Raw genomic sequence first — 12,431 nt, 5'->3', positions numbered from 1 at the left:
GGGATTTCCAGGCTGCGGGTGTGGTTTGGGTGCTCTGGCGACCGAGGTGCTGCTGATTGGGTGTTCCCTGGTGCCGCGACCTGGAAACAGCTCAACAGATACTGTTCAAAGGAATAATTAAGGCAATGCCAAATGGATCCCTTGTTAAGAAACAGATGGATGTGATGTTTGCTCTTTGGAGGACATAAGTTGTGAAAGACAAGCCTGACCTATGTCAGATTGAGCTAGATTTTTATGACTGTTCTGAAAACAAAAATGATTTCATGGTCTTGTTCTAAATGTAAAGTTTTGTTTGAGGATGTAATTTTAAAAGATGACTCCGCTCTGTTCTTTGCTGCACTTTGATACATGAACATGTGTCACGGTGAAGCGATAAGAGAACAGAGGCATAGTCCAAAATCCCATAGTAAAGCAGACACACACTGTGTCTTGAGTTTAGCATCCACGTTGACCATAAACATATACACAAGAAGCTACATTATTTATATATACATATATAATTATTTGGGAGTGTTTAACACAGACGACTGGTTTATAAATGATTTGCTATGTTGTGTGTTTCAGGTTTGTTGCGAGTTCAGCAGGATGGAGGGAAAATCTCTAAGAGGACTTCTATGATGCACTTTACTGTTGCTTCCCAAAACCTGATGGACCAGTTTTAGGAAAAAGAGAGGCCTTACTGGTCAATTTTAAGCTGGCACAAGACTAAGCTGTGTTGACTTGTCTGCATCAGTGTACTCTCCATTTTCACATTACCATTGTTTCCTTTCCTTTCCTCCATCTTTTATTTGCCATCTTCTGCCCTTTCCTCTCTCTTCCCTTTCCTGTCCATTGCTTAATCTTCTTTTTTAATCTTGTCTTCTTTTTCTTTTGTCCTCTCTGCCTCGCTCTCCATTTTTCTCTATTCTCTTTTATACTATACCATTCTATTCTCTCTCTTGCCTCTTCCCACATAGGAAAATTGGTATGGCCCGGATCTGGCCCACACAATGTGCTTACACATGGCCCACATACTGCAAAGAATGATGGCCCTTTGGTGGCCCAGATCTGGTTTGCCAGACTTAGCTGAAACCCGAAGACTGCTTGGTCGAGTTAACCTCCTGAACTATCTACAACACATAGTCGAAACCTGACATTAAGACAGAGAAGACTAGAGGTGAGACATGATCATTACTGAATATTAAAAATAATAAATGACAGATTTAGTGATATTTTCATAAACTATTTATTTACCACATAAATTAACAGCATGGCAGGGCAAAATATTTTTTCTAACATGGCAACCTTTTAAAAGTGAAATGAGACAGAAAGACAGGTGAGAAAGAATAAAACTTAACTGACTTCTTGATGGCATTTTACACACAGTACTGGTGCAGTATCTAGAAAATGTGGGAAAATACTGGCATCATATACAGTACTTAGTTCTTGAGAAATTATGATGGGACCCTGAAAAAAATGACTATGTACAATAATGGATTTCTATACATTTTACATAAGATGAAAACGTTTGTTGTAAGATTCAGATAATCATTTACTAAAAGCGAGACATTTTAAATGAGAATAAGAAACAAAAGTATTCCTTTGTGCCCCCCTTTTCCTGCTAATGCCTTACTTGGCCCCCCTGGGAAAACTTTGCTAGACCCGCCCCTGCACAGTTACCAGCTGTCAGCTACAAAGGATCCTGTTGTTATTTGTCTCTCAGAAACAGTTCATAACTTCCTCCTCCTGCCTCACATTTCCGTCATCCACCTGCTGGCCTCTGTGAATGCTCCGCCATAGTCACCACCAAACAGTGGAGTTATTTTTACACACCTGCCAGCATCTGGCCAATCCACCACCTTTCATTGTTTATACCCTTACGGAAAAAAAGAAAGAAAAAAAAACATCGGCCCATCAAAACGAAAAATTACCATCGGCCCACTGAGTCCAGCTATGGCTGCATATGTGCTTAGTAGTAATTTGTTTGAGCAAAACAACCGTTTTCGAGGGCGTTGCCATACTGGAATCCCGACTTCTCTGACGAGGCTAACCAGACGCCGTTTACTCTAGTGTGGCATCATTCCCAGGTCTGTGTTCCGATTTCCTAGGTAAGTTGAACGCAACACACAAAGTAATAAATAACGAGCCTATCTAAATCCCAGTAATGATTAACGTGTTCCTGATTTTGGCATAATAACTAGTTACGTGCTCGTTACCACAATAATAATGTAGTTACTGTAACGCGTTACTTAATAACGCGTTAGTCCCTACAGTGCTCAGTTACTTTTTGGAAGAAGTAACTAGTAACTATAATTAATTACTTTTTCAAAGTAAATTGCCCAACACTGCATCCAAGTGACTTCTTCAGTCTCAGCTGACTGCAGGATTTGGATTTTCATTGCTTCCTACCGGACTCGGCCCCTCTCCTATTAGTTTGTACCTCTATGAAGAGATAAGTGCATTTTCAGGCCTGGATGTGCACGTTCTCTTCTCTAATCTCTCTCCTTCCAAAGATTAGAGCAAAATCAGCAATAACTCAGAGTAGATTCATTAGATAAGTGTAATTCAAGTGATTTGATTATTATACTCTCATTATTGTTATTTGAGTCTGCTTCTGTTTTGCTCCATGCTACATGGCTTACAAGGGGTAAAATGTTTAACACAGACAACATCTCACACTGGGTTAAAAGCCAAACAGAGAACATGTGTTTTTAAACGGGTTTTAACAGCGAGGGGTGGAGTCTGCCTGATCTTCAGCTCATTCCACATTTTGGGAGCCAAAGCTGCAAAGGCTCTGTCTCCTCGGGATTTATAACATGTCTTTGGGACAGTCAAAAGCACCTGGTTAGCTGATCTAAGAGCATGTGACGGCATGTAAGGGTGATGCAGCTCAGACGAGTAAGAAGGGACAGGACCATTAAAAGACTTTTTTTTTTTAATTGAATTTTAAAGAGGATTCGAAACTTAACGAAAGCCAATGAAGGGACACTAAAACTAAAACCGTGGTTATGTGATCTTGTTTGCTTGTGCCAGTTAAAAATCATGCTGCAGCATTTTGTACCATCTGTAGACGTGAGAGGGAGGCCTGGCTAATTCCAATCAACAGAGAATTACAATAATCCAGACGAGAGCTGATAAATGCATGGATCAGAGTCTCTAGGTGGCATCTAGACAGGATGGGCTTATTTTCTGACAGCCGCCTCTACTGAAAAAAGGAGGACTTAACCACAGTATTGATAGTGAGTCATTTTACACACCTAAATTAGTAATGCTGGGCCAAATAAGAGGGGTCAAAGGCAGGGACACAGCTGGAGGATTTAAAAAGCATAGCTTCAGTCTTTTTTTTTTTTCATTAAAATTAAAAGAGTTTAGTGCCATGCACCCCCTCAATGAGACCATCAAGGAGAGGCTGAACAGAACCACTAGTTTTAAAGGGAAATAGACTTGATAGTCATCAGCATATACAACAGAACACAATGCTTTCTAAAAATAGCAGCAAATACAGGACTAAGAAAGGAACCCTAAGGTACTCCTTGGGGATGGGCAGCAGAAGCAGAGGTAAAATCATCAATCATGACACAGAAACTCCTATCAGAGCTGAGCCAGTGCCCACTCACTGCTCCAGCCTGGAGATGAGAACGTTATGGTCCAACGCATCAAAAGCAGCTGTTAGATCTAAAAGCACAAGTAAAAGACTGTTCCCAGAATCCATTGCTAAAAATATGTGCTGTGCTAAAAAGTCTAAATTAGGTACATTGCCTTTAGAACCCTTTGTGTAACAGTAAAAGTAAAAATTTGAGTTTTAATTCATTTTAGTGTGAATAGCTCTCACAGGTTAGTCCAGTACTGTAAAAGTACCAGACCGTTGGGGCCTACTGTTCAGGCTACTAAATTTAATTCAGTTTGTTACCAAAAGCACTGATTGAGAGGGGAGTTGCTGTTAACAGGTGTGGCTGCTAAGATACTGGGACCAAGTCAGCTGATATAGAAAAAAAGATTTTAGAAAAGGTGCTTCATAAGATTTCCAGCACATATTTCTCCCATACTGGCTTCGCTTCATTGGCTCCCTCTTAAGTCCTTCTACTCAAATACAAGGTCTTGAATAATCAGGCCCCATTATTATTCCCTGTCCTTCTTTCACAGTGCGTCTTTTGTCCTGTCTTCCTTCCATCACCACAAACTGGTGGTGGCAGATGGCTGTCCCTCCCTGAGCCTGGTTCTGCTGGAGGTTCCTTATAGTTAAACTCGAGTTTAAGAGCTCTTTGGATTGTTGGGGTTTTCTCTCTAACAGTATACATTGCCTTGAGGTAAATGTTGCTGTGATATGATGCTATATAAATTCAATTCAAATGAATTGAGTATTACACACATGTGGAAGCATGTCCACATGTCCTTATAATGTGAGCTCACGTCTGTTCATAAACTAATAAGCTGCATTGTGGACATACTGTTGAATGTCTCAAAATGTTTTTAGAACTAAACAGAGACAAGAGAGAAATACATGTTGGTGTCCAAAGAATCAGGGACAGAAAATGTATTATTCCTGATCCACAGTGACCAAGTCAGGAATCTTGGTATCATTCTGGACATCGGTAAAAATCAGTTTAATCACATTAATAAGGTTACCAGAACTGCTTTCTATCACTTAAAAATACAAGTTTGGAAAAACTCTATCGGTAGAAAATGGTGCATGCATTCATGTTAAGCTCTATATGCTTAGCAAAATCATCAGTAGGGTGATTTCAACTCATTCAAAATACAGCTCGAGCATTCTTACAGGTTTGTGGAAATTTGACCACATTACCCCAGCACTGAAGGAACTTTATTGGCTCCAAGTGCAGTACAGAATTACATTTAGAATACTTTTACTAGTTTATAAACATCTCAAGGTTTGGCTCATAAGTACGTCTCTGACTTGCTCAACCTGGTCAGATCTCTCAGGTCATCAGGTGCAGATCTTTCAGCTAAACTTAGATCTAAGTGTGATGAATGTACTTTCAGTTAGTGTGGTTCTGTTTTTTTGGATCAACCTGCCTCCTGACCTGAGACCCATACGTTCTTTAATTATATTACACAAATAATGAAACTGCAGTTTCATTTGCCTTATTAGACCAAATGTAACCAAAGTTTGCTTTATATTTAACAGCTAATGCATACAAAGATGACTTTTCATTATTATCATTTGAAAAACTGACTGACTGAACAGACTCAGCCCAGAAAACAATATCTAACGATATAATAATAATAATAATAATAATAATAATAATAATAATACATTTTATTTAAATAGCGCCTTTCAAAGCACCCAAGGACACTGTACAACAGATAAAAACTGGAAATATACACAATGATAAAAATAGAAGATAAAAGTTAAAACATACAGAAATTTAAGAATAGGCAATTTTAAACAGATGAGTTTTGAGGGTGGACTTAAAAAGAGAGAATGAACTAATATTTCTGAGGTCCGGGGGTAGGGAATTCCAAAGTCGAGGGGCAGAGCAGCTAAAGGCCCTCCCTCCCATTGTGATCAGACGAGCAGAGGGAACAGAGAGAGAAAGAGAAGATGAAGATCTGAGGCAGCGGGATGGGAGCTTCATCTGTAATAAGTCAGAGAGGTACGGTGGAGCGAGAGAATGAATAGCCTTGAATGTATACAGAATTATTTTAAAATGGATGCGAAATTTGACCGGGAGCCAGTGAAGTTGCTTCAGGATTGGGGAGATGTGGTGGGTAGAAGAAGTCCTAGTAATAATATCCAAGGCATGGAGGAGTGACGTTTTGACAATATATGCAAGGCATATATTTTGCAGAGGTGACCAGTGAGTTTATGTTTGCATTACAAAAAACGTTTCTCCACAAGAAGTGACTCTCAGCTAACTCAGCATGGCTTTTCTCCATGTTGAATGATGAATGTTGGCCAAGTTGCCCCAATGCCCTGCCGCATAACCAGCCCTCTGCCTCTCCAAACACTTCTCTACAAATGCTGACCCACTGGGCTAATTTAATAAAAGCCTTTTTGATGTTACCACGGAGACATGTCAAGTAATTATACCCCGCATTCTGGCCTGCATGCACATGTTATTATGGGATACAAAAATAATCTGAGTTTGCAGGGAGGTTGCCACGGGAGACTGATGGCCAAGCAAAGTGTCTCGTGGCCGTGGAAACAGAAGGTAAATGAGCATATTAACAACATGCATGCTTGCAATAGTGTCAACATGGAAAACACAGACTATAGAAAGGACAATTTGGCTAATTTAGTCTTTAACTGAATTAACACAAGTCTAGGCTCTGCCTGTGACAGCTGTTCAAATACCACTTCATTTCAATCAACAAGTCAACACAGTCAATCATTTGGCTTTTTTAATAAGAAGACTAATATTAAATCAACAGAGAATAAAAGTGAGAGAAAGAAAACAGGCTGCAACCTTTAAACCTTTCATTTAAAACCCTGGTGTGTTTTTAAGTTGCTTCATTATGAAGCCAACGTGTAGAGAGTGAGAAGAGATATGTGTGTTATTTGGTTATTAGTAGAGGAGGGAGCTGGGTAAAGAGCAAGAATTGTCCAAAGACTTTTAATTGGATTGCTAAAGTGCTTTCTTAATTGAGTTTTGTATTCTTGGTAATATAAAAGTGAACATCTTTATGTCCCATTCTGCTAATACACACAGGTGCATGCGCACACATGCACACACACATGGACTCACACCTAAATTGAACCCAGGGGTTCAGGGGTAGCAAGAGAAAATGAGATTTGATGAGTTGAAGGCCGGACGCTTCAGGAAAATTTCAATTTAGACGCTTTTAGATTGACTGGTTAATTTGTAACAGCTTACCTATAATAGCTTTCCTTACTGTCGCCTTAATTAAGTTCTCACGTTAATGCTTTAGCTGGGGTTCGCCACTCCTTAGAACCTGTTAACTTACATGTCCCTGGTGGTCAGAACACACACACAAAACTAAAAGAGGTGAAGGGAAGAAGAGAAAATAAAAATCTGTATCTCTCAGCAATCACACACAAACACACACACACGTCAAGTGTTGCTACCCTAGTGGGGACATCCCAGTGACATAATGCTGTCCCTAGCTGCTTACCTTCCCCCTAAGTATCAGAAATGAGTGCCTAAACTAACCCTAACCCTAACTATAACCTAACTGTAACCCTGACATTAAAACCACATTTTAAGTGTGAAAAATTGATTTCGGTCCCCATGAGGGCTGTTGGTCCCACAAGTATAGTAAATTTCAGATTTTGGTCCCCACCAAGGGAGGAAAACCAACACACACACACACACACACACACACACACACACACACACACACACACACACACACACAAACAGATTAATGCCACATAAAGAAATATTTTTCAGCAATGACACGCATGGAAATATGGTTGCTAACAGAGTTCACAGAGTTCACTCATAGAGTATGTTCTGCCTGTTGTTCCATCCTAGAAAGTGAACAGAAAGAAAATGCTGACACTCAGAGTTCATTTGCACGTCTCCTACCTGTACACTACACAAGGAACATCTGCAACAGCATGCTAAAGCATGAAATTCAATCTTGTAATGTGGTTGGAGTGGTTTCCTCGCTCCACTGCATAGATCCATGTCAGGAAAGAAAAAAGACAGTGTATCCAGCTGGTTCTGGAAAGTTAAAATCAAGCCTGAATGTAAGGGAGACCAACTGAATTCCAATTGGTTTCACTGAAGAAGACTGCAAATTCCATTTGGAGCCTGTTGGCAAAGCATATTAACTTTGTATTACTACTCCAACCTTAAATATTTTAAATGTCTAACTGATTCTACAACATTCTGCTGATTCAATGCAATCTTCCCTTAGCGGGATGTTGTAACACGGTTATAAACTGGAGGTGGATCCAAAAAAGATGCCAAAACAGAAAAACAAAAGGCAGTGAATCCACCCCAGATTTAAAGCAGCATCGCAGAAAATTACCAGTAGTATAAAATGTCATTTTAAACTATCAGTTATGATGTGATAAATCAGACATGAATATAAAGGTGTTTTATCAATAGCAGCTATGCAAACACAGATTCAGAAACACACACCACTGTGTTATCAGCTACCACAGAAAAACACGATGTCTTTATCCCTCAAACTGACCTTCCCGTACAATTAAACTGCAATTATGTTTAAAAATAAATCTTTTTTTTCCCCTTTGTAAACAGTTAACATTTCTGTTAAGGAACAATTCAGACTTAATGCAAATTCTCGTAACCCAGACAATGACAGCAAATTATTTCATTATCTTCATTTTCATCCAAATGGCATCGTCTAAACAGTGAAAAATAATCAAAGACATTTAAAAAAATCACAGTTGCATTAGAGTAGATTTGAGAAATGATCAAAATACAACTACAAACAGTTTTCATTGTTACACATTTACAATTATTATTATTTGTTTTATATTTATATAATTTTTATACTTTGATGTACTTTTTAACCCGACCCTCAGAGTGTGGATGACGCTGGTTGTCACTGACCTTTGTAGCATCATTATTTCTTCACCCACGAGACGGTAAATATTATCATTTCATTCTTAAATATCCAATGTGTGTTTTAAATATGCTCTTCATTTTCGAGCAATACATTTCATGACCTAAGCAGATTTTCTTTTTCAAATTATGGAAAGGAATCTTTGTTTGTCCAGGTCTTGTAATGTTGCTGACCCTGTTTGTTTGCACTTCTTAATCCATTTTTTTTCTCTTGGGTTTGAACTTGAACATATTCATCAGATAAAATGTGCTGCCTGACAACATGACAGTAATGATTAAAAAAAATGACAGCCATGAAATGCATGTACTGAAAACATCAGTGATAAGGGCTTGAAAAGAAATGACTTCATAGTTCGTGACTGTGGATCATGGAGCAAATAACTGATGTTTTACATTTTATATGTTGCTATTTATTTTCTAGCAATTAGCTATTATATTTAGATATATCTAGATAGATATATCTATATATCTATCTAGATATATAGATATATATGTGTGTGTGTGTGTGTGTGTATATATATGTGTGTGTGTGTGTGTGTGTGTGTGTGTGTGTGTATATATATATATATATACACACACACACACACACATATATATCTATATATCTATCTAGATATATAGATATATATGTGTGTGTGTGTGTGTGTGTATATATATGTGTGTGTGTGTGTGTGTGTGTGTGTGTGTGTGTGTGTGTGTGTATGTATATATATATATATATATATATATATATATATATATATATATATATATATATATATATATATATATATATCAACACGTACGCCCTGCCCGTGATCAGGTACCCTGCTGGGGTAATAGGCTGGCCAAAGGAGGAGATAGAAGCCACTGACATAAAGACAAGAAAGCTCCTTACCATGCATGGAGGGTTTCACCCCAAGTCCAGCACCCTGAGGCTGTACGCTAAGCGGAAGGAAGGGGGCCGGGGACTGGTGAGTGTCAGCACCACAGTCCAGGATGAGACAAGGAACATCCAAGAATACATTGGGAAGATGGCCCCAACTGACCGAGTGCTCAGTGAATACCTCAGGCAGCAGAAACCCAAGAAAGAGGAGGGAGACGAGGAACCATCATGGAAGGACAGGCCCCTGCACAGTATGTACCACCGGCAGATAGAGGAGGTGGCTGATATCCAGAAATCCTACCAGTGGCTGGACAAAGCTGGACTGAAAGACAGCACAGAGGCACTAATCATGGCAGCACAAGAACAAGCTCTGAGTACAAGATCCATAGAGGCTGGGGTCTATCACACCAGGCAAGACCCCAGGTGCAGGCTGTGTAAAGATGCCCCAGAGACAATCCAGCACATAACAGCAGGGTGCAAGATGCTAGCAGGCAAGGCATACATGGAACGCCATAACCAAGTGGCCGGCATAGTGTACAGGAACATCTGTGCCGAGTATAACCTGGAAGTCCCGAGGTCAAAATGGGAGATGCCCCCAAGGGTGGTGGAGAATGACCGAGCTAAGATCCTGTGGGACTTCCAGATACAGACGGACAAAATGGTGGTGGCTAACCAACCGGACATAGTGGTGGTAGACAAACAGAAGAAGACGGCCGTAGTGATCGATGTAGCGGTTCCGAATGACAGCAATATCAGGAAGAAGGAACACGAGAAGCTGGAGAAATACCAAGGGCTCAGAGAAGAGCTCGAGAGGATGTGGAGGGTGAAGGTAACGGTGGTCCCCGTGGTAATCGGAGCACTAGGTGCGGTGACTCCCAAGCTAGGCGAGTGGCTCCAGCAGATCCCGGGAATAACATCGGAGATCTCTGTCCAGAAGAGCGCAGTCCTGGGAACAGCTAAGATACTGCGCAGGACCCTCAAGCTCCCAGGCCTCTGGTAGAGGACCCGAGCTTGAAGGATAAACCGCCCGCAGGGGCGTGCTGGGTGTTTTTTATATATATATATATATATATATATATATATATATATATATATAGAGAGAGAGAGAGAGAGAGAGCGATTCTGTCAGACAGTGTGTGTGCAGAAATGTGCAACAAAGCTTCTGTTTTCGTCTGGTTTGAATGTATTTATGTATTCAAGTTAACATGTGATACAAACGAGAAATGATCATCGCTAATGTGATCACATATGTGAGTTTACAGTTGTAACTACTACTGTTGGTAATAATATCAACAAAGACACAAGAATATCCATATAAAATGCAATTGTGTAATTTTAAATCTTTGACAGCAAACACATGTTGTGACCATACAAGATTCTGTATTCAGCAGCGCACGTGTGTAGAAGATGGTGAAATGCTGAATTGTAATTTCATGCTCATCTCAGCTACAAAAACTCTGACTGACAGCTTAAAATGGAGAAACCTGACCAGTGATTGTTGAGAAAAATGACTTTTCACCTCAGACACCTGCGTGAGCTCAGCACTAACAGTGCACATATATTGAATGAACCACTGACAAAAAGACCGCGTAACCACGTAAATCAATGTGCACATTGGTTTTCCAGAATAAAGCCATGTTAAGTAAACCTTTGCATGAATGAATAACATAAAAATAACTGATAAAAGTTGTGTAGTTATAACACAGAGAACAGTCTTACAGTTATCTCATTTTAAAATAGCACAACATGTTTATGTTTAAGCTTTTTTTATACTGAGTGTATTTAATCATCTTATGATAAATCGCTATTTAACATGTTTGCCATATATGTATTTGTCTTCTCAGTCTCAGATTACACTTGACTTTTGACTTCTGACAAAGGATTTTCTACATCCTATGATAAACAAAAACATACTTCTTTATCCAGCTATCTGTATTTTGTTAAGTTTAACATGCATCCAAACGTATCTGACTGACCACCACACCATCTTATGTTGGAAGGCCGGTTTTTACTGGATAATCCTGTGCTTTCTTTTCAGCTGTGACTGGACAGCTTTTGTTCAAATGACAGGACGCATAGCTACAGTCCATCTGAAACTTTAATGGCTGAACTTGATCCCATTATTATGGTCAAAACCACTGCCGGTGAAACCATGGAGAACACATCAGAACATTTGCTTTTGGTTTTGTCATTTAACAACGACATCAGTCCCGAGCCCATTATAGGCGGCGCTCCATAAATTTCAACCTGCTTTTGTGAAACTCACACTCAACAGTGTCACATCCTATAATGTCAGCAGCGGTCTGTAAGTGTGTCAGTGCATGTGTATGTGGAAGAAACTGTGTCTTCTACGGTAATTAGTGTCTTTGTGTGCACAACTCCTTTTCTGGCTCTCTGTGTGTTTGTGTGTTGTCAAGTAGAGTTTTACAGGCACGACCCTGATGTGACACTTTTACCACGATGTCATGGAGCTTTATGAGGTTAAACTGAACAAACACTAATCCACGTCCAAAGGACACAACATATCTTTGTGTGTGTTGGAGCAAGAGTGGCTCACTTCCATCTACAGTCTAATTTTGACATCTTTGTTCATCTTTGCCTTCTAGAAATCATTTGTGTGTGTGCATGTGTCCAGAAATAGAAAAAAGTTTTTAAAAGATTAAGAAAAAAATACTTTGTTACACCTGAGCTTTTACATGTGCAGAGAAGTGAAATTCTCTATGAAGCTGCCGAGGGAATTTTACTTCTGATTACAGCGATTCTTTATATATTTTTGATTTTTCTTCAGAACATGTAAAAATTATATGCAAAAAGAAGAAATATTCTGCCTAGAAGATAAAATAGTGAGCTGAAGGAAAAAAAAACCCAATCTCAAATTTTCTCTGATTGCTCCATTAGCTCAGTTAAAGGTGTAATTACTGAAACTCCTAATCTTTAATCATCTTTTAATTACCATATCATGTAGTCATTCTAGGAGCTCCTGGAGGGAGGAAGTTAAACTTTCTTCTTTGGTGTTTAAGGGTAATTATTTTGGCTTTGAATACTTAGCTGAGAGCAGATGTTTTCTT

General features: G+C 39.3%; 1 protein-coding gene across 1 annotated transcript in view; it reads right to left on the bottom strand.

Moving 5' to 3' along the window:
• The window catches only part of LOC308395955 (teneurin-3-like), a gene marked incomplete at its 3' end in the record, with an annotated part of 636,927 nt that overhangs the window by 420,949 nt on the left and 203,547 nt on the right, over nucleotides 1-12,431 (bottom strand). The gene's annotated exons all lie outside the window — the stretch shown is intronic.

The sequence above is a fragment of the Rhamphochromis sp. 'chilingali' genome, assembly GCF_963969265.1.
Source record: "Rhamphochromis sp. 'chilingali' genome assembly, chromosome: 4".
NCBI classification, from domain to species: domain Eukaryota; kingdom Metazoa; phylum Chordata; class Actinopteri; order Cichliformes; family Cichlidae; genus Rhamphochromis; species Rhamphochromis sp. 'chilingali'.
This window is presented reverse-complemented; position numbering and strand designations above follow the sequence as displayed.